The sequence below is a fragment of the Equus przewalskii genome, chromosome 29, assembly GCF_037783145.1.
Source record: "Equus przewalskii isolate Varuska chromosome 29, EquPr2, whole genome shotgun sequence".
Taxonomy (NCBI): domain Eukaryota; kingdom Metazoa; phylum Chordata; class Mammalia; order Perissodactyla; family Equidae; genus Equus; species Equus przewalskii.
In genome coordinates this window covers 5,494,702-5,514,301 of record NC_091859.1, presented here as the reverse complement: position 1 = coordinate 5,514,301, position 19,600 = coordinate 5,494,702, and positions in this window count along the sequence as shown.

Below are 19,600 nucleotides of genomic sequence, written 5' to 3'. Positions count from 1 at the left end.
GTCTGGCTTAGTCCTTCAGTCAGACGAGTACTGAAGGATTCGTATTGCTTCCCGCAAGTTGCCAGGGCCAGCCAGCATCATAAATAAAGTGATGCTTATTGATAGAATTTACTCTTGCTCATTCTCTTCTCTCACACAGGGACTGAGCAGAGATGAGCCCAAAATGCGGTTTGCATGAATTGCAAGTGCTCTTCGATTGGCTAACTCACAGCACTGTTTTACTTGGAGGTAAGCACAACAGCCATCCTTCTCCTAGCTGATAAGGGGCTGAAGCTATCAACTGCTTTAACGCAATTATTCCCCTCAAGAGCCTCTGATAATGTTGCTTTACACCCTCAACCAATTACCATTTCATGGACTTATCATTTTCACTATAGGCTTGCTCACACATTCCCACGTATTCTTAACATTCATATAAATTCCTTCCCTTCGTCTTCTCTCAACAAAAACCACTCGGTAATAGCTGAGTTTTCTTTCCTTTTTCTCCTCATTTGAGCGTCTCCACGCCTGGGTCTTTAGTTAAATCCTGACGGCTTTTCTGAGTCAAGTCCTTGCCTCCCCCGCCTGGGCTGTTGGAGGTACAGCTACCGTAAGGCTGCTGGCCTCCTCTTTCTCTCTGCTTTGGGCCTCTCCTGGAGTTTCTCCAACAGTAATGTGAGAAGAGTGCTCTTTGGTCTCCGTCTCCTCAGTTGTTTGCTCACATGAAAGATAAAATGAAAGCTCAAAATGTGGGAAGCAACATTCTGTTACTTACCATTCTGCACAACCATTTGCCTTAATCCTGAGAGCACATGAATGAGCATAGATACTCTTCTGATATTACCAAGCAGCGTTACAATAATGCCCCTCATAAGACCACATGTGTGTACAGTCATTCATCCACATACGAATCCATCCAATAAAAATAGCCTACTTGCCTGCTATGTGCTCAGCACTGTGGGAAACACCAGAGATACAGATGTGAATCAGATGGAAACTGGATTGGAGGAGGAAAGTCCAAACTAGGACCAAGAAAGCTGCTTGCGACAATATGGCAGTAGTTCAGGCAAGAAAGGACAAGGTGGTGAATGAACCCAAACAGTGGCAGTGGAGCTAGGAAGCAGAGACAGAGACAGGAGGTGTAAGGAGGATATTTCAGAAAGATGTGGGTTTTTATTGCGTGTGAGGAATAAGGGTAAAAGACGAAAGTCTAAGATGACTCCAAGATTTCTTGATGAGACTGAGTTCATGATAATATCATTCTCTGTCAGAGGGCTAGGGGAAACAGGTTTGGAGGGAAATAATGGGCCCAGTTTTAGAAACTGAGATACCTGTGGGATATCAAGGTGCAGACAACTACTAAGCATTTAGAATAAAGCTAGAAACATTAGTTTGTGAGACTGAATACTTGTCATAGAGTAAATCTCATACTCAATGTCCCCAACAGTTATCAAAAGCTGTTTTAAGAGAATATTTAGGAAGAATTGCTTGTAAGACAAAACTATCTCCACTTCAAGATATTCTAAAACATTTCCTTAGGAACATAAACCATATTGGACTGGCCTCTCACAGAACTGCTTTAACTAAATCGAATCTTATTCTGATGCCACTGTCTAAATGGAAGGTGTTTATAAGATACAGACCCTGGGCACTCGTGAGTGCTTCTTCTGGAAGGATGACATTGAGGATTTGATTCATATCCTTTAGAGGCCTCCTCACCCCACCCTGAGAGAAAATCTTGTTCCTCTCGGAAGCAGTAATGGTTGTATTTCTAAAGAATTGGTTTGTGTATGTTATAGATATTTTGGATTGTATGACCATGATGAGATTTCACTCTCTTCTCATTGCTTTCTCAAAAGCTTAGAACCAAATTGGGACTTACAGCATATTTAGCCTCACTCCTCGTTCGTGACATTTGTTTTCTCCCTTAATTGTCTTTGTTTCTTTTGCCTCATACTTACTTCGTGCTACTCAGTTGGATTTCTTGTACCCTTATTAGCAGTTTTAAATTATTCCTGAGACAAGATGTATTGTTCAGAAAGTTCATTCATTCACTTCCCTTTAGAGATCATAAATCCTCAGCCTATAGACGGAAGTCACAGAAGAGGATGAGATGTCCAGTAAGCACATACAGAAAGAAGAGAAAAATGGATCATTCACATTTCAGTGTGGAAACAAGAGGAGGAACTGGCAAAGGAGACTGAAAAGAAATCACGAGATGACACAGAGAGAGCTGTGTCACAGAAGCCAAGGGAGAAAAGTTGACTGTGGGTGAAATGCTGCAGAGGTTAACTATAATGAAGTCTGAAAACAGTCCATTGGATTGGATAATTAGGAGATGATGGCCAGAAATGGCAATTTCACTGACTTGGTGGAATCAATTGCCTGACTCCCAAAGAATGAATTAAGGCAGAAACCAAAGACAAGTCTTGTGAGGCATTTGACTCAGAAGGGAATAAGCGATAGTAAGAGACAGCTAGAGGTTGACTTGTGATCAGGGATGAAGTTGTTTTTTATATAGAAGACATTTGGTTATGTTAAGATTGCAGGGAACAGGTGAATTGAGAGAGTAGGTAGGAGAAAAGTGCAGGAAAGAGCAACAGGAAGCAGTGGGTCAAGTTTTGGGTAATTGAAGGCTCGGGGCAGACACTGACTTAAAGAATCAGAGGTGGTGCTGATTGGGCCCTGCAGATAGCCATGCAGGAAGTTGGCAAATGGGAAGGTCAAGAAGCTTTCAGACTAAAGTACTGAATTTATCATCCATGTAGATAGTAAAGTCACCAAGGATCATGGCTTGACTAGGAAGACTGTGATCCCAGTGCCAAAACCTTCAACAAATGAGAAGGAGTGACCGAAATTGGATGACAGCCAGACCCACATTAGAAGGTGCTTTGAACAGAAGGCAGGGTGCAAAATGGAAGAGAGGTTTGCTTACATGTAGAAGAAAGATGATGTGCCAGGGGTAATGGCAATATTTGGGTCAGTCCAGTGCTGCCTCAGGGCTCTGGACAGTGGGTGGCAACATTTAAAGAGTCCCCTCATGAGACCTCTATAGGGGAGGCATGGGGGGGAGACTCAGCCGGAGGAAAGCTGAACTCCAGTTAGGGCAAGAAGGCGGGAGGTAAACTGGCACTCTAACGTTCATTGTTTGGAGAAGGGTTAGAGATGAGAGTTGGAGGAGAAAAGTACATATCCATCGCCCTCCATATCTTTGAAAAAGTAAAGATGACAACAGCACATACAAACCTCCAACTAAATATTTAGATGCCAGTTTAAGGATGTCAAGCCTGGAAAGCAGATCTGAAATGCTGAAGAAATAGAAACTTCTCCCAACACAAAAACAGCAGCAGGTGCCACAGTGTTTACCATGATGTGACCCGTCCTATGGAACTGTATTAATTTGGAAGAAGAAGAAGCAGAGAGAGGGGTGAATAAGATGACCACATCACCAGTGAGTGTCTAATTTGTCAGGGTCAAAGGTGGGAGAAACAATGCCTTTAAGGCATTAATAAATTAACAGTTCTAACGAGAGACAAAGGGCATCCGATGCTTTCTGTTTAGAACTTACGGAGAAGGAACTGTGTCAAGAGCTCTATCATCCTGGGGGAAGGAAACCTGAACTTGTTTGTATCCTTCCACATAAATCAAAGAATATCAAATATGCATGACTGTCTTGCTTATAACTTTTTAAAAATTAGTTTCTTTCATGTTGTGCAGCTAAAGAAAATACCTATTATTAGCCTCAGTCACTTTGATGTTCTCATAATTCTCAGAGAGCATTTTTAAGTGAAATATAGAAGTCCATGAATGTTTCACGTGGGATTCAAACTCTTGGGCATTTGTTGGGGGGAGGCCAGGGGGATCCAAGTAATCAGATTTTTCTGTAAAGATCATTTTGTATTCTATGTTATCACTCTTACATCTTATAGAGTTTTAACTCCTAGCCTTGACTATTGCACAAGCTGGGTAGCAGCCAGATTGACACAATAAATCTTAATGTCTCTAAATTAAAAAGTCAGTAGCTATTTGCCAACTAAATTTTCAATCTGCTACATCAATTTTTGCATAAAAACTATACCCTCTAGACTTCTACATTTTTACAGCTCTCTTCCTCATAATGAATAGAGTATCTTCAATGCAATATCAAGCTCTGCCCTTTTTGCTTTAATTTTTTACATTTATGTAATTTTCCAAGTGTATAATTTTCTATAAAGCTAAAAAGAAAACTTTTGCAATGGTTATTTCCATTGAATTAAATGTGCATTATAAAAACAATTATGACATAAAAAAATTCTTATCTTCCTTTCACCAAAACAACCCACTTCCACTTTACAATCTGGAACAGCCAAATTGCTCTAATATTGCTGTCTTACACATTTGATGCACAATAGTTATATTTTCCCCATCATTATCATCTAATTTTTAAAACCATAAGCATCTGTTGAATACATGCTCCAAAGGAGAAACAATCATTTAAAATGGACTTGCTTAAATTTTCTAGAAAATTAAAAAGGGAAAGCCATTATGTTCATTTACATTTTCTGCTACCAAAGTGCAGCACTTCAAAATAGCAATCTGAGCCATATATGGAGCATAGTTTACAAAAGGAATTAGACATAAAGGCTTTTACTGTATTTAAATAAACTTTTTCTGATCCACCATCTCTTGCCTGCCTAAACACTGTCTCTTACCAACCGCCCCCCCATCACCCCATATCAACTTCCTTTTAGATTGGCAGTGAAATCTGACTATGTTTTCTTTTATGGCTTGTTGTATTGGAGTCATGCTGAAAATAAGAATAATACATTAAAAGACCATTTGCACTGCAAAAATAGTTTTAAAATTCTTCCTCGTTTTTCTAATACTTCTATGTGGATTTTTAAAATTAAATATTTAATCTATACCATTTAATTTATAATGAATGTGAACTAGAGTTCTAATTTTCTTCCTTTCTTCTTTCTTTCTTTCCAAATGTAAGCCACTTACTCCAACACCACATACTAAATAATGCATTCTTTCCCCCATTGATTTTAATGGCACCTTTATCATATATTAAGTTCTGGCATTAATAATATTTTCCACCTTCATAGTGCTTACATTAGGCCAGGCATTGCTCTAAATACTTTACAGATACTGCCCTTACAGCAACTCTATGCAGTATGGACCACTTTATCCCAATTTTATAGATGAGAAATTTGAAATACAGAGGGTTTAGGAATTTGCCCGAGGCCGCACGCTGCACTGCTCTCCTTCGCTGCATATACCCTGTCCTGAACTATGTTCTGTCCTGTGGTCAATGCCTCAGCTGACACCACACTTCTAATTACTGTAGCATGTTGACATCTACCAGGGAATGTACCCCTCATTGTTCTTTTTCTATTTTCTTGCTATTCTCAGTCAATCTTTAAAAATTTCATCATTAACTTGACAAATTAAGAAATATTTTTTAATGGAATTGTATGGAATTTACAAATTTGGGGGAGAACTGATGTGTTTACAACACTGAGCATCCCATCCAGGAACACACCAAGATTCTTCATTTACCTAGATCTTCTTTTTAGGCCCTGCAATAAAATGTTACAATTTTCATCTTATAAGGTTACACATTTCTTGCTAAATTTATCCGCAGGCATTATATTTTTTTTCCATATTTTTCATTATCTTTCTCATGGGTTAAAACATCATTTGGAAAGCTCTTGATTTTTGCATGTTTCCCGCATCTTACTGAATTGTCTTATTTGTTTCTAATAGATTTTCAGTTGATTCAATTGGATTTTGGGGCATTTAATTATATCTTCTGAAGAGAAAAATAATTATGTCCATTTTTTTCCAATATTTGTACTTCTTTGTTTTCCCATTTTATTGCTTTGATTAAAACCTCAAGAACAATAGTAAATAAGGTGGTAAGGCAGAAAGTTTAGTTATCTCTCGGTATCTATTCTCTTCTTCCTATCCATAGGAAACCCTAGTTTTTGGATGAGCACACGGCTACTCAGAATAAAGGCAACAGTTTCCAGCACTCCTTGCAACTAAGTGTGGCCATGTGACCAATTCTGGCTAATATCAGCAGAAGTATCATGTGGCAACTTCCATGAGTATTCTTTAAAAACAGCAGATACCATACTGGCCTCCTTTCTTCTTTACCCTTTGTCTTGTTCTCCATCCTTCTGCCTTACATACAAATATGACATCTGGAACTTGAGTTATCATCTTAAAACGTGAGAGTGAAGGCCAGAGCCTAGGAGTGCTAGAATAAATTTGGGTACCTGAAGAGGCCAAGGAGTAGACCCAGTTTACCATCCTTAACTGCCTTTCTCCAGTTGTCTTAAATAAGAGAAGAAAGAGAAATAAAACCATACCTAAGCCTAACACATACAATTGTATAGTGATGATCAATCTTTTTCCTGAACATAATGGAAATACTATTTGTGTTTCACTACTTAGTATGATATTTACCATTGACTTCTCATTTATACTGTTTCTCAACTTAAGAAAGTTTCCCTCACTCTAATTTACAAAAATTTTAAAATCATAAATGGCTATTACTTTTATCAAATGACTCTTCAGCATTGATTTAGATCAGCACTGTCCAGTAGGACTTCCCACAATGATGAAAATGTTCATATCTGTGCTAATTCCATGGCCAATTGCCATATGTGGCTATTGAGCGCTTGAAATGTGGAACCACATTTTTTAAATAATTTAATTTCAACTATTCAAATTTTTATTGGAATGGCTACATGTGACTAGTGTCTACCATGTTGGACAGAGCAGATCCAGATTATCATATAGATATTCTCTTTTAATCTATTAATATAAGATATTGAAATATTAGTAAGGCCAAACCGTCTTTCATTTCTGGAAAAAAATCTACTTGATAATGCCATATTTGATTTGCTAATATATTATAAATACATTACACTCACCAGGATTCTTAGAAAAAGCACTATATTTGTTCAGAAGAAATGCTTCATAAGTCTCTTGGGGTAGTACATAAGACCTCGAGAGAATGTGCAAATATCAAGGATAATGGAATTTGCTCCCCATAATGAAAAACTATGGAATTTTAGGTCCCAAACAGAAAAACTGAGAGGGACAGAGTGGAGTCTGTGAGGCTGAGTACTACACGAGGGAAGAAGGAGAGAAAAATAAAACATTAGTGACACCGTAGAAAAGGAACTAGGAAGAACAGAACTTTCAGGTGAGGGTTTTTCTGGAAGATTCTATATACCATGTGATAAAATTCCTCCTTTGGTCCCCACAAATTTTCAGTGAAGTCCACAAAGATCATTAATATTGCAGGGTGAGTGTGTGTGTGTGTGTTATTTATTGGATATGTTCACAGATATTCTTTTTCCCTGTCCTTCCAGATATGTAGTAAGATTTAATTTCCTCAACCTCTTAAAATTAGTTGTGGCTTGCATTAACCAATAAATGTGAGTGAAAGTAATATGGGTCATTTCTAGACAGAAGGTTTTACTGCCCATGCATGGCTTTCCATCTTCCCTTTTCCCTACCATGGCTATTGGCCATGTTCCGGATAACGGAATCCCTGACCGTCTGTGTCCCTGAATGAGGGCCATATACAGCAGAGACCACAGTCAACTCATGATGGACACAGTGTGAGTGGGAAATACATCTCTGTTGTCATAGGCCACTAAAATTTTTAGATTGTTGCTGCCACATAGCCCAGTCTATCCTAACTGATATGGAAATTGATAGCTTGTAGTAGACTGTTGCAATGTTAAAAAAAAATACTAAAATACTTGGCACTGGATTAAGGAATGGGAGGTGGGTGGTGAAGAAAACATTGTCAGAGCATGAAAGATAAAAGTCTCTTTTATACAGTGAGAAATCATTTGGCTCAAGGTAAAGAAAACAAAGACAGAGCAAATTTGAGATTTATGTCCAAAAAGATTGTGGTTATACCTATACGTACATGGAGCTGACTAAAATCAAATAGGAAAGTAGTCGCCAATGTTTTTGAGAGATTTGTACTGTAAAAGTACCACCAACCTCGACTAAAAATGATTATGACTGTTCTAGACTTAAAATGAGAGACAATAATTTAAAAAATTAAACAAAATACTTCTATTGAACAGAAAGTGGGCCAATAAAGCTGCTTGCCCCAGTGAAGGACCTAGTCCTGATGCCCACTTCCAATTGACCAAAGAGAATAATGGAAAAGGAAGAATCTCTTAGAGGGAGAAGCTAGAAACAATGCAGAATAATGGATGGTCAAGGGAGCCAAGTCAGGACTTGATCAAGAAATAATCCCCACATCCAGAAAAGGGACTCTTTTCCTATTACCCAATCTCTGTGTATAGTGAGTGTGTGAAGGGCAGATAACATTTTAATGCATAAATCTCCAGATCAAAAGAAGCCACAACCAGGCTTCACAAAGACTAGTAGGCATTACCCGCTCTTGATGAAGAGAGCTTCATACATCATCTAGAGATCCTGGACTTTGAGTCTGGTTTTGTTAGACTATGGGGATTTTAAGTAGTCTCCCTTGGAAAGCGGACAATTGTAATTTGAACGTAGAAAGGAGAATGAATCAAATAATTGGTGACCAGAAAGGAGTTCTCTGGTAATCATTAGGACTGTTTGCAAATAGTCCAGTCCTTTCTACTTCCAAGACAAAGGTAAGATTGTTCTTGACCAATCTTTAAAAGTTGGATGCAGACATGACTTGCCTTGGCCAATGATATCTAAGTAAAAATTATGTATATCGTCTCTGTGCCAATGCATTAAGAGCCAGAATATGATTCCTCATGTATCCTTCCTCTGGTAGCAGTCACTAAATAATTTTACACATGGTTGACATTCTGAAAGCCTGTATTCCTGAGTGAGGAAATCCCCAGCTGACCCTCAGTAAACAAGAAATAAGCTTTCACTGTTTTAAGCCACTAAGAATTTGGGGTTATTTGTCACCACAGCAAAGCCTGTGTATCCTAATAGATATAACGTGATTGGGTTTTCTGAGTAAACCAGGGCAGGGGGTGAGTTCTGCACTGAATGGAGCAGGGCTAAATGGAGTCATCCTGTGAGGACAAGGAGACAGATGTCTTTTGGGTTACATTCAGAATATATGCATTTTTATTCATGTATATTCATTGTTTTCTTTTTGTGATATGACTTTTCAGTTTTTATATCAGAATTATGATAGCCTTATAAAATGGGAAGACAAATTTTATGGCAGTTTTCTTTTCTATCTTTACAATAGTGAAAGGAACAAAGGAATTATCTGTCCTTAATTTTTTTTTAAGTTCACCTATAAAACCATTTTGATCCGAAGTATTTCCCTTGCAAATGAAAGACACCCAAATTAAACTAGCTTTAGCAAAAAAAAAAAAATTTAAAGAAATCTATTGCTCTACATATAGGAAGAACTGGAGCAGCATAGGGACTCAATTTTGGAATCTTTATCTTTTCTTTCTTTCTCTTTTACTTTATTTCCGTGTCTGTGTCTGAGTCCTATGTCTGTGTGTGCATGCCTGTCTCTTTCAGTCTCCGTCTCTCAGGCAGAGAGTTTCTGACTGTGTGTCTGTCTGTTCTGTGGCTCCGTGCCCTTGCCCCCATCCTTTTCCCTTTCCCTCTCTCTGTCTCTCTCTGTCTCTCTCTCTCTCTCTCTCTCTCTCTCGTCTCTTATTGCAGATGGATTTAATTTATGTGTGTGTGGGGGGGGGGGAGCTGTGACCATATCCAGTTGTAGGCTGACATCATCCCCATTTAGCAACCCAGAAAAAGAGATCATCTCCCACAGATATGAATACCAAATTCCAGGAAAGGACTCTGATTAACTCTATTTGGTCACATGCCCCACCTTAGATCAATATACACAAGTATATATGCAAATAGGGTTCAACATGATGAGTTTACTTCTGTGGCCAGGAATTGGTATACCGCGATGTCCCACAATCATAGTATCACATACACTCCCCAAAAGAAAGAGTGGTACTGACTGATATAAGAAAAAAGAGAAAGAGAAAGATATAGGGAGAGACATAATTGATAGGCAAATAAATACAATAGATATCCACTCCAAAAAAAAATGGACTTAGCTCTGGATTTTCAAATTTATTGGCAAAGAGTTGAACAGGCTTTTCCTCATAATATCCATCAAAATGGAAGCCAATGGCATAATGCCAAGGGCAATTCCGTGAAAGCAACTCCCTGGGGAACTAAAACAAAAGTATTTCAGGCTGCAGCTCTCTGTTGGTTCGGCTTAATCCAGGAATAAAATTGAGTGTGTCTAGAGAATGGATGGACTGCATATCCTTCAGGCAATTCTCTCTATATATTACTTTTCACAATTGAGCTTTTGATAGGTACTGGGCAGCAGAGACTTCTCGGTTATAGCCTCTGACAAGAACTTGGAGTACAAATTATTTTATAAAGCTCAATTTCATATGTTTCATTGGTCAGTCAAATGGAGAGAGTTGACATTCTCTTATGAAAGTTGAGACATCTGTCTGAAGAGAAGATTCCTCAGGACCACACAAAGGTGAGTCCACAAACAAGTAGTCATGGGTAGGGCCAAGCTTTTCTCAGAGCAACTAAACAGCTGAGCACAACACAAGACAGAGTGACAAATAGCATTCTGTGGGAGCTGGGAAGGAGCTAATGTGCTGCCATCAGAGGGTATGGAGACAGCACGTAGAAAAGAAAAATGTCATCCAGTTTTCAAGAAAGTGGCATTGGAGATGGGCATTGTAAGAGGAGAAAGATTTCAGTGGGCAGAAGGCAAGCAGAGGAGCAAGAGAGAACTTCATGGAGCACGTCTTGCGAAATATATTTGTTTAGAGTTTAGGGAATGGGTGGAGGGATAAAACAAAGGTTAGATGAAAAGATGAGCCAAACTCTTGTCCAAGCACTGTGCTGTAAGGAAGCCCAGGCTAAACACTGAATGATCTGGAAAGTGACCCTGAGGGGCAAAAGGCCTTGCATGTCCCAGCTCCAGCTGAGCTCCCAGTTGAATTCAGCCACACGAATGACCCCAGATATGATCATATGAAGCAGAGCTCTGCCTGAATTCAAACCAACATTGAGAAATAATAAACTGTGGTAGTTTGAAGCCACTAAGTTTTGGCATGGCTTGTTCTGGTAGGAATATGCTCAGGTCTAGAACTGCTTGTGCTGCTAGTGAGCAATGTCAGTATTTCTGACTCTAAACCATCCTTCACAAAGGACCTGTGAATTTTTTCTTCTTTGGGAAGGAGGAGCACAGAGGTGTGGGTATTGAAGAACAAAAGTAAATTCTGTGCCAGTGTTGTTAATTATGTTTTGCCTGTTTATATTCACCGTGTGTGTATCTTCTTTCGTTTTCCCCACACTATAAAATGTTTCCCTTTATTATGATCTCAACACTGCTTTGAATTCCTGTCTGTCCTAAACACAAGGCTCTACGCCTGTCCCATTGAGACGAACACAAAGATGGACATTTCCATGGGCGACGTGCTTGCATGGGCTTGTCTCAGGGCTCTGAAGCGCACTCCACTACCTAGCCAATCCCCTTGCCTCTGTTCTTTAGCAAGGCCCAGTTTGCAAGTGTTGATTTTGTGAATATTTGTGAAAATCTAGAATGCAATTTGAAAATATCACAGAAAGCTTGTTGGAATAACTTGTTCCTTAATTCAACTTTCGCAGACAATGGGAGCAAAAATACCTCAACTCTTTGCTTACAAAATTCCTCTCTAAGTAAACTGCCCTTCCTTCTCCTTCACTTCTAGATAATTCAATCGTCAGTAACCACTGGGTCTCTCTAATTCTCTCTCAACAGGGGGAATCAATTGTTCTTTCAACTGGTTCTCACAGCCTTTTAAATACACTTCTATGATGTGGGGCTGCATTTTATAAAATTCCTTCCCCACGTCTCTCTGGCAGTGAGGACAGGTCCAGTTATCACCCTGACTCTTCCAGTTGCAGTATCAGTGCCCAGCAAACAGCAGGCACTCAGTAATTCTTGGCAGAAATGGAATTAAATGTGAAAACTGAAAATGTTACCTGCGTAACAAAATGTAAACAAACTTAAATGGAAGAAAATATTCTTATGATTAATTTTGGCAAGACCTATTTAGAAAGAAATTATTTGTTAACACTATAACTAATTGTAAATTAATTATAAAAGCAATCGCCAAGAATAAAAGAAAAAATCAGAACCAGCTCAAATAAAAACACAAAAATTGTGATTAATTCTAGAAAATAATTAATAATGCAGTGATAAATTGATTGCTCTTTTAGCTTTCTAATATCCTCTTTTCTTTCTAGAACTTGAAATCTGGTTTATAATTTGACCCTAGAAATAATTACTGTAATCCAAGTCAGTATATTATCTAAGATGACATGGGGATCCTTCTTCATCATTAATCTCAAGGCAAGGTCTGAAGTAGCAAGAGAATGGAGAAAAGGAGGGAAAAAATGACCAGCGAAGGCTTTACTCCCTTTCCTTATCTTTATGGTCACAGAAAAAAATAGAGATAAATCAGAGAATAGAAGAGAACTTTTATAAAATTCCAGTTAGCATCTTCAGATAATTTAAGAGCTATTACATTCACTGAAACCAAAACAGATGGCAATAAAAAGAGCAACCAGAGAAATTTCTGGGAGTAGCTCCACCAGTAACTTCAAAGCCTCGCTAGTCATAGCACCCAAATTAGCAGCCATGTTTCCAGGAACACAGTCCGCACTGGTAGTGCAGAACAGCAGGGTTAAACCAAACGGAGGAGATCTGACCTCGATGTGTCATTTGTCTTTTTAATCTATTTAATTGGAGTATAAATTATATACAATAAACTACACTTATTTTAAGTATATAATTAGAAGATTTTGACAATTTATAACTACCACAATTTGTAACCACCACCACAATCCAGATAGAGAACATTTCCTCACCCAAAAATGTTCTCTGTGGCTCTTTGCAATCAATTCCATCTCACTCCTGGCCCTAGAAAACCATTTATCTGCCTTCCATCCCTGCAGGTTAGTTTTGCATTTTCAAGAATTTTAAGTACAAAGAATTACACAGTATGTAATCTTCTTTGACTGGCTTCTTTGCTGCACATAATATTTTCGAGATTCTTCCACGTCGTTGTGTGTTCCTTTCTCTTCATTACTGTGCAATATTCCACTGGATGGCTAGACTGGATGTTTATTCACTCACTTGTTGAGGAACCCTTGAGTTGTTTCCAATTTGGTCCTATTACGAATAAAGTTGCTACGAATTTTATGAACAAGGCCTTGTGTTGACGCATATTTTCATTTCTCTTAGGTAAATATCAATGCATGGAACTGCTAGATAATATGATAACTGCATGCGTACCTTAAACTGCAAAACTATTTTCAAAAGTGTTGTGTACCATTTGACCTTCCCTCCAGGAATGTATGAGCTACAGAGGCTCCACATCTTTGCCAACACTCGATATTGTTAAGATTTGGGGGATTTTTTGGCATTCCAAGGGGTGAGTCGTGGTATACCACGGTAGTTTTAGTTTGCATTTTCCCGCTGACTAATAATGCTGAGCAACTTTGTATGTGTTTATTGGCCATTTGTATATCTTTTTTCGCCAAGTATCTGTTCAAATCTTTTGCTCATTTATTATTGGGTTGTTTGTCTCTTTATTTTTGAGTTGTGAGAATTCTTTATATATTCTGGATACAGGTACACTTTTTTGTATATATGTATTGAGAATAATTTCTCCCATTCTGTGGCACGGCTTTCATTTCCTTAATGATTCCTCTCAAAGAATAAAAAAGTTTTAATTTTTATGAAGTCTAATTTATCCTTTTATTAAAAATTTTATGGTGTGTGCTATCTAAAAAACTACTGCCTACTTCAAGGTTACATAGATTGTCTCCTATACTTTCTTCTACAAGTTTTATAGTTTTAGCTTTTACATTTAGGTCTATGATCCATTTCAATATAATCTTTGTGAATAGTGTGAAATACGTGCTGAAATTCATTTTATTTCATGTGGATATCCAATTATTCCAACACCCTTTGTTGAAAATATTACCATTTGATCCACTGAATTATCTTAAAATCTTTATCAAAAATCAATTAATTGCATACAGATGGTCCTCAATTTTTGATGGTTCGACTTACAATTTTTCGACTTTACGATGGTGTAAAAGCAATACTCGTTCAGTAGAAATTGTATTTTGAATTTTGAATTTTCATCCTTTATCAGGCTGGCAATATGTGGTAGTAGGATGCTCTCTTGTGATGCTGGGCAGCGGCAGCAGCCAAGCTCCCAGCCAGCCATGTGATCACGAGGGTAAACAACTGAAATACACACATTCTCCACCTAGACAACCAGTGTGTTTTTCACTTTCAGTACAGTATTCAATAAATTACATGAGATATGTGACACTTTTTATTATAAAATAGGCTTTGTGTTAGATGATTTTGCCCAATTGTAGGCTAATGTAAGTGTTCTGGGCACATTTAAGGTAGGCTAGGCTAACCTATGATGTTCAGTTAGGTTAGGTGTAATTAAATGCATTTTGACTTACCATATTTTCAACTTATGATGGGTTTATCAGGACATAACCCCATTATAAGTCGAGGAAAATCTATTTCTGAACTCTATATTGCATTGATGTTTATGTCTATTCTTATGCTAACATTCACTATCTTAAGTTCTGTAACTTTATAACATCTTGAAACTAGATAGCATAAGTTCTCTAACTTGATTCTCATTTTTCAAAATTGTATTAGATATTCTAGATCTTCTGCATTTCCATATGAATTTGATAATAAATTTACCAATTTCCACAAAAGAAAGGCTATAGGAATTTTGATTGGGATTGTGTTGAATCGATAGAAGAATTTAGGGAGTTTTGAAAGTGTAACAGCACTGATTCCTCCAATCCATGAACATGATCTATAACCCCATTTGTTTAGATCTTCTTTAATTTCCCTCAGCGATTTATGGTAATGTTCTATGCGCAGACACTGAATATATTTTGTTAAATTATTGTTAAGTATTTTATTTTTATGCTATGTAAACGGTATTTGTCTCTCTTAACTTGATTTTCCAGTTGTTTGCTGCTAGTATAAAAAACTCATCAGAGTTTTGTATACTGAACCTCTATTATGCCATCTGGCCAAGTTCACTTAATAGTTCTGGCTGCTTTTTTGTAGATTCATTAGGACTTTTTACATATACTATCATATCTTCTGCAAACAGAAAGTTATACTTCTTTCTTTTCAATCTATATACCTGTTATTTGTTCTTCTTGCCTGTAGCAATTCCTAGATTCTCCAGGAAAATGTTCAACAAGAGTTGTGAAAGCACATACCTTCGCCTGTTCCCACTCCTAGAGGGAAGCATCCAGTCTTTCACTGTTAAATATGACATTAGTTGCAGGTTCTTCAGACTCCTTTTATTGGGTGGAGGAAGTTTTCCTCTATGTCTAGTTTCCCAAGAGTTTTTTTAAATATCATTAGTGAGTGCTAAATTTTTAAAAATACTTTTACTGTACCTATGGAGACAATCTGGGTTTTTCCCTTTATTATTCTTTTAATATGGTGAATTACATTAATTGATTGTGGAATGCTATGCCAATTTTGCATGTCTGGGATAAATCTAATTTGGTCATGAGGTGTTCTTCTTTTTATATATTGCTGGATTTGATTTGCTAATATTTTGTTATGACTTTGTCTGTCTGTGTTCCCGAGAGATATTGGTCTTTAATTATCTTTTAACATCTTTCTTATCAGAGAAATTCTGGCCTCCTAAAATGAGTTGGCAGGTATTTCTTTCTCTTCTATTTTCTGGAAGCTTTTATGCGTGACTGGTACTACTTTTTTCTTAAATTTTTGGTCAAATTCACTAGTAAGTCCACCTGAGACTTGAGTTTTCTTTGTGGGAAGGCTTTTAATTATAAATTTAAATTACTTAAATGATATAATGTTATTCAGATTTTATGTCTCTTTTTGTGTCAATTTTGATTATTTGTGACTTTCACTTATTTCCATTTTTGTTTCTCTCAATTTTGGTAATGTATTACTGTCATTTATGTCTATTTTATCTGATGCACATGTGTAAGAACTTCTCTAGGATATATCCCTAGGTGTGAAATTTAAGGATTTGTTTATCCTCTCCACTGTATCTTTATTTTCTTTTACATTAATTTCTGCTTCTATTATTTCATTTTCTTTGACTTTTGGGGAGATTTATAACATTTTTTTCTAACTATATGCCTTGCTTCTTGATTTTCCACTGACATTCTTTTCCTAAAACAAGTATTTATTACTATAAATTTCCCTCTCAATACCTTTCTTGCCCATCTCTCATTTTGATCCTTAGTATTTTCACTATCATTGAGTTCTGAGTATATTTTAATCTTCATTATTATTCCTTTTGACTTAAAGTTATTTAGAAAAATATATTTTTAAATGTTCAAATGTATGAGGTCTTGCCTTTTTTATATTTTTTAATTGATTTTATAATAGATCACATTGTTGACAGAAAATATGAGCCGTATGATAACTAATCTTTCAAATTTGTTGAGGCTTGCTTTGTGGCCTAGCACGTGATCAGATTTGTTTGTCTGTCTGTCTGAACGTTCCTTATGCTCTTGAGAAGAATATGTATTCTTTAATCATGGCTCTATAAACATGGTTCTATACAGATCTCTTAGGTTAATGTTGTTAAGCATGTGATTCAAGTCTCCCATATATTCATTAAACTTTTGGTCTACACAACTGTCAATAATTGAGACATGGGTTGAAATTTTCCATTCAAACATGCATTTGTCTACTTCTCCTATAGTTATATCAGTTTTACTGTGTATATTTTGAGGTTTTATAAATTTTATATTGCACTTTATATATTTTATTGAGTTCTGCAAATTTAGAGTCAGTAGAACTTCCTATTGAAATAAACCTTTTAGCGTAATTTTGTGATTCTCTTTAACAATATTTTTTGCCTTAAAGTCTATTTTAACTAATATGAATACAGAAACCCCAACTTTCTTTTGGGAGTATTTTCCTGGTATGTCTTTTTCTTAATTCTCTTTATTCTCTTACTTTCAACCTTCCTTGGTCCTTATGTTTCAGATGTGTCTCTTAGAAACATGCAAATGGATTTTGTGTTTTTACATCTAAGAATCTCCGTCTTTTAGCTGGTAAGTTCATCCGATTTACAGAGATTGTTACCTGGACTCGTTTCTGTGGTCTGGCTAGTGCTTTTTCCTTTATGGTACTGTTGTATGTTTACTCATTCTTCAGGCAAATTACTGATTTGCTTTCATTTTTTAAGAAAACGCAGGGTGAAATACATAACATAATTTGCCATTTTAACCATTTTTAAGTGTACGATTCAGTGGCATTAATTATATTCACAGTGTTATGCAACCATCACCACTATCTATTTCCAAAACGTTTTTGTCACCTCAAACAGAAACTCTGTAACCATTGAACAATAATGCCCTCATTCCTCCCTTGCTCCAGCCCCTGGTAACCTTAATCTACTTCTGGCTCTCTGGATTTGTCTATTCTTGATATTTCACATAAGTGGACTCGTACAATCTTTGTCCTTTTGTGTCTAGCTTATTTCATGTAGCATAAAGTCTTCAAGATTCATCCATGTTGTAGCATGTATCAGAATGTCATTCCTTTTTATGGCTGAATGATATTCCTTTGTTTGTATATACCACAGTTTGTTTATCCATTCATCCGTTGATGGACATGTGGGTTATTTCCACCTTCGGGTTATTCTGAATAATGCTGCAGTGAACATAGGTGTACAAATATCTGTTTGAGTCCTTGTTTCCAATTATTTTGGGTATATACCTAGGAATGGAGTTGTGGTTTGCTTTATTATTTGATTTTTTCCTTCTACTGATAGAAGATTACAGACTCTCTGTCTACTCTTTACTGGTTATCTTTAAATAAGCTCTTGCATTGATAATAACTAAGAAACTCTACAGTTAACTTTTTAACCCCCTCCAAACAACACGAGGAGCTTAGAAACTTAACTCTGATATCCTCCCTCCTGGATTACATAGATTTGTTGTCCAGAATTAGGTTCTATCTTCTTTTTAACACCACAAGGTATTTATTATCATTATTATAATTATTATTACTGATGTGCTTATATGATACAAGTTAAATAACAGCCACTAAAAGAGCATAAATAGAGTGTATACCTTAAAAAACAGGAGACTAAAAGAGTGAAATCTTGATTTTTTTGATGTAGAAATATTCAGATTTTTTTAAGTTAAGCACTAATAAAAAACAGATAAATAAAAGATAAAAATTCCCCCCAAAAATTCCTCCAGTACTATGCAGAGCAAAGACAACACCAGGCAGCAAATTTCAGCTGAAGTTTAAAATCCATGATGTAGGTTGACATTGCCATTATGTCCAACTCTGGTTTGCTCATACCTACATACTGATAGAACATATCATTTACCTCGACAATATTATGAGTTTCTGAACTATGCCACCTCAAGTACCCTAAATTCCTTCCTCAATGCTTTATTTGGGGCCTAGTAGGCCAATAAGGCTCAAAGGTTAATTTGTTCAGCATATAAGCCTTGAGTGCCCAGTACATGGCAGCCTAGTTCCAGGCACTGGGGAAACAGCACTGAATACACAGACAAAATGAATGTCTTCAGACTTGAACAGATATTTCTCCAAAGACATGCAAATGGACAACGTGAAAAGATACTCAATATTACTAACCATTAAGGAAATGCAAATCAAAACCACAGTGAGATACCACCTCATTTATCAGGATGGCTACTATAAAAAAAATAGAAAATAACAAATGCTGTCAAGAAATGAAGAAATTAGAACCCTTGTGCATTGTTGGTGAGAATGTAAAATGATGCAGCTGCTGTGGAAAACAGTTTAGGAATTCCTTAAAAAATTAAAAATAGAATTAACATTTGATTCAGCAATTCCACTTTTAGGAACATACTCAAAAGAACTGAAATCAGAGTCTCAAAGGGATATTTGTATACCCATGTTCAGAGCAGCATTATTCACAATAGCTAAACTGTGGGAGCAACTCAAGTGTCTGTAGACAGATGACTGGATACACAAAATGTGATATATACAAAACGGAATATTATTTAGCCTTAAAAAGGAAGGAAATTCCAACAAATGCTACAACATGGATGAACCTTGAGGGCGTTATGTTAAGTGAGATAAGCCAGTCACAAAAAAGACAAATACTCTGTGATTCCCCTTCTATGAGGTACTTAGAGTAGTCAAAATCATAGAGACAGAAAGTAGAACATTGGTTGCCTGGGCCTGGGGAGAGAGGAGAAAGGGGGAATTATCGTTTCACGGGTATAGAGTTTCAGTTTTGCAAGTTGAAAGAGTTCTGGAGATGGATGGGGTGATGGTTGTGCGACAATAGGAACATTCTTAATACCACTGAACTGAATGGTCTACTTAAATATGGTCAAGATAGCAAACTGTATGTTACGTGTATTTTACCACAGTAAAAAAAATTTTTTAAAAATAATGCTTTCAAAGAGTTTACATACTGTGAGAAAGAAATAAAGTGAACAAATAAAACATATGATATGCCAAATAGTGGAAGCGCTCTAGAGAAAAACAAACCAAGGGAGGATGAGAGGGAAGGCTGGGGGTGGCTGCAGT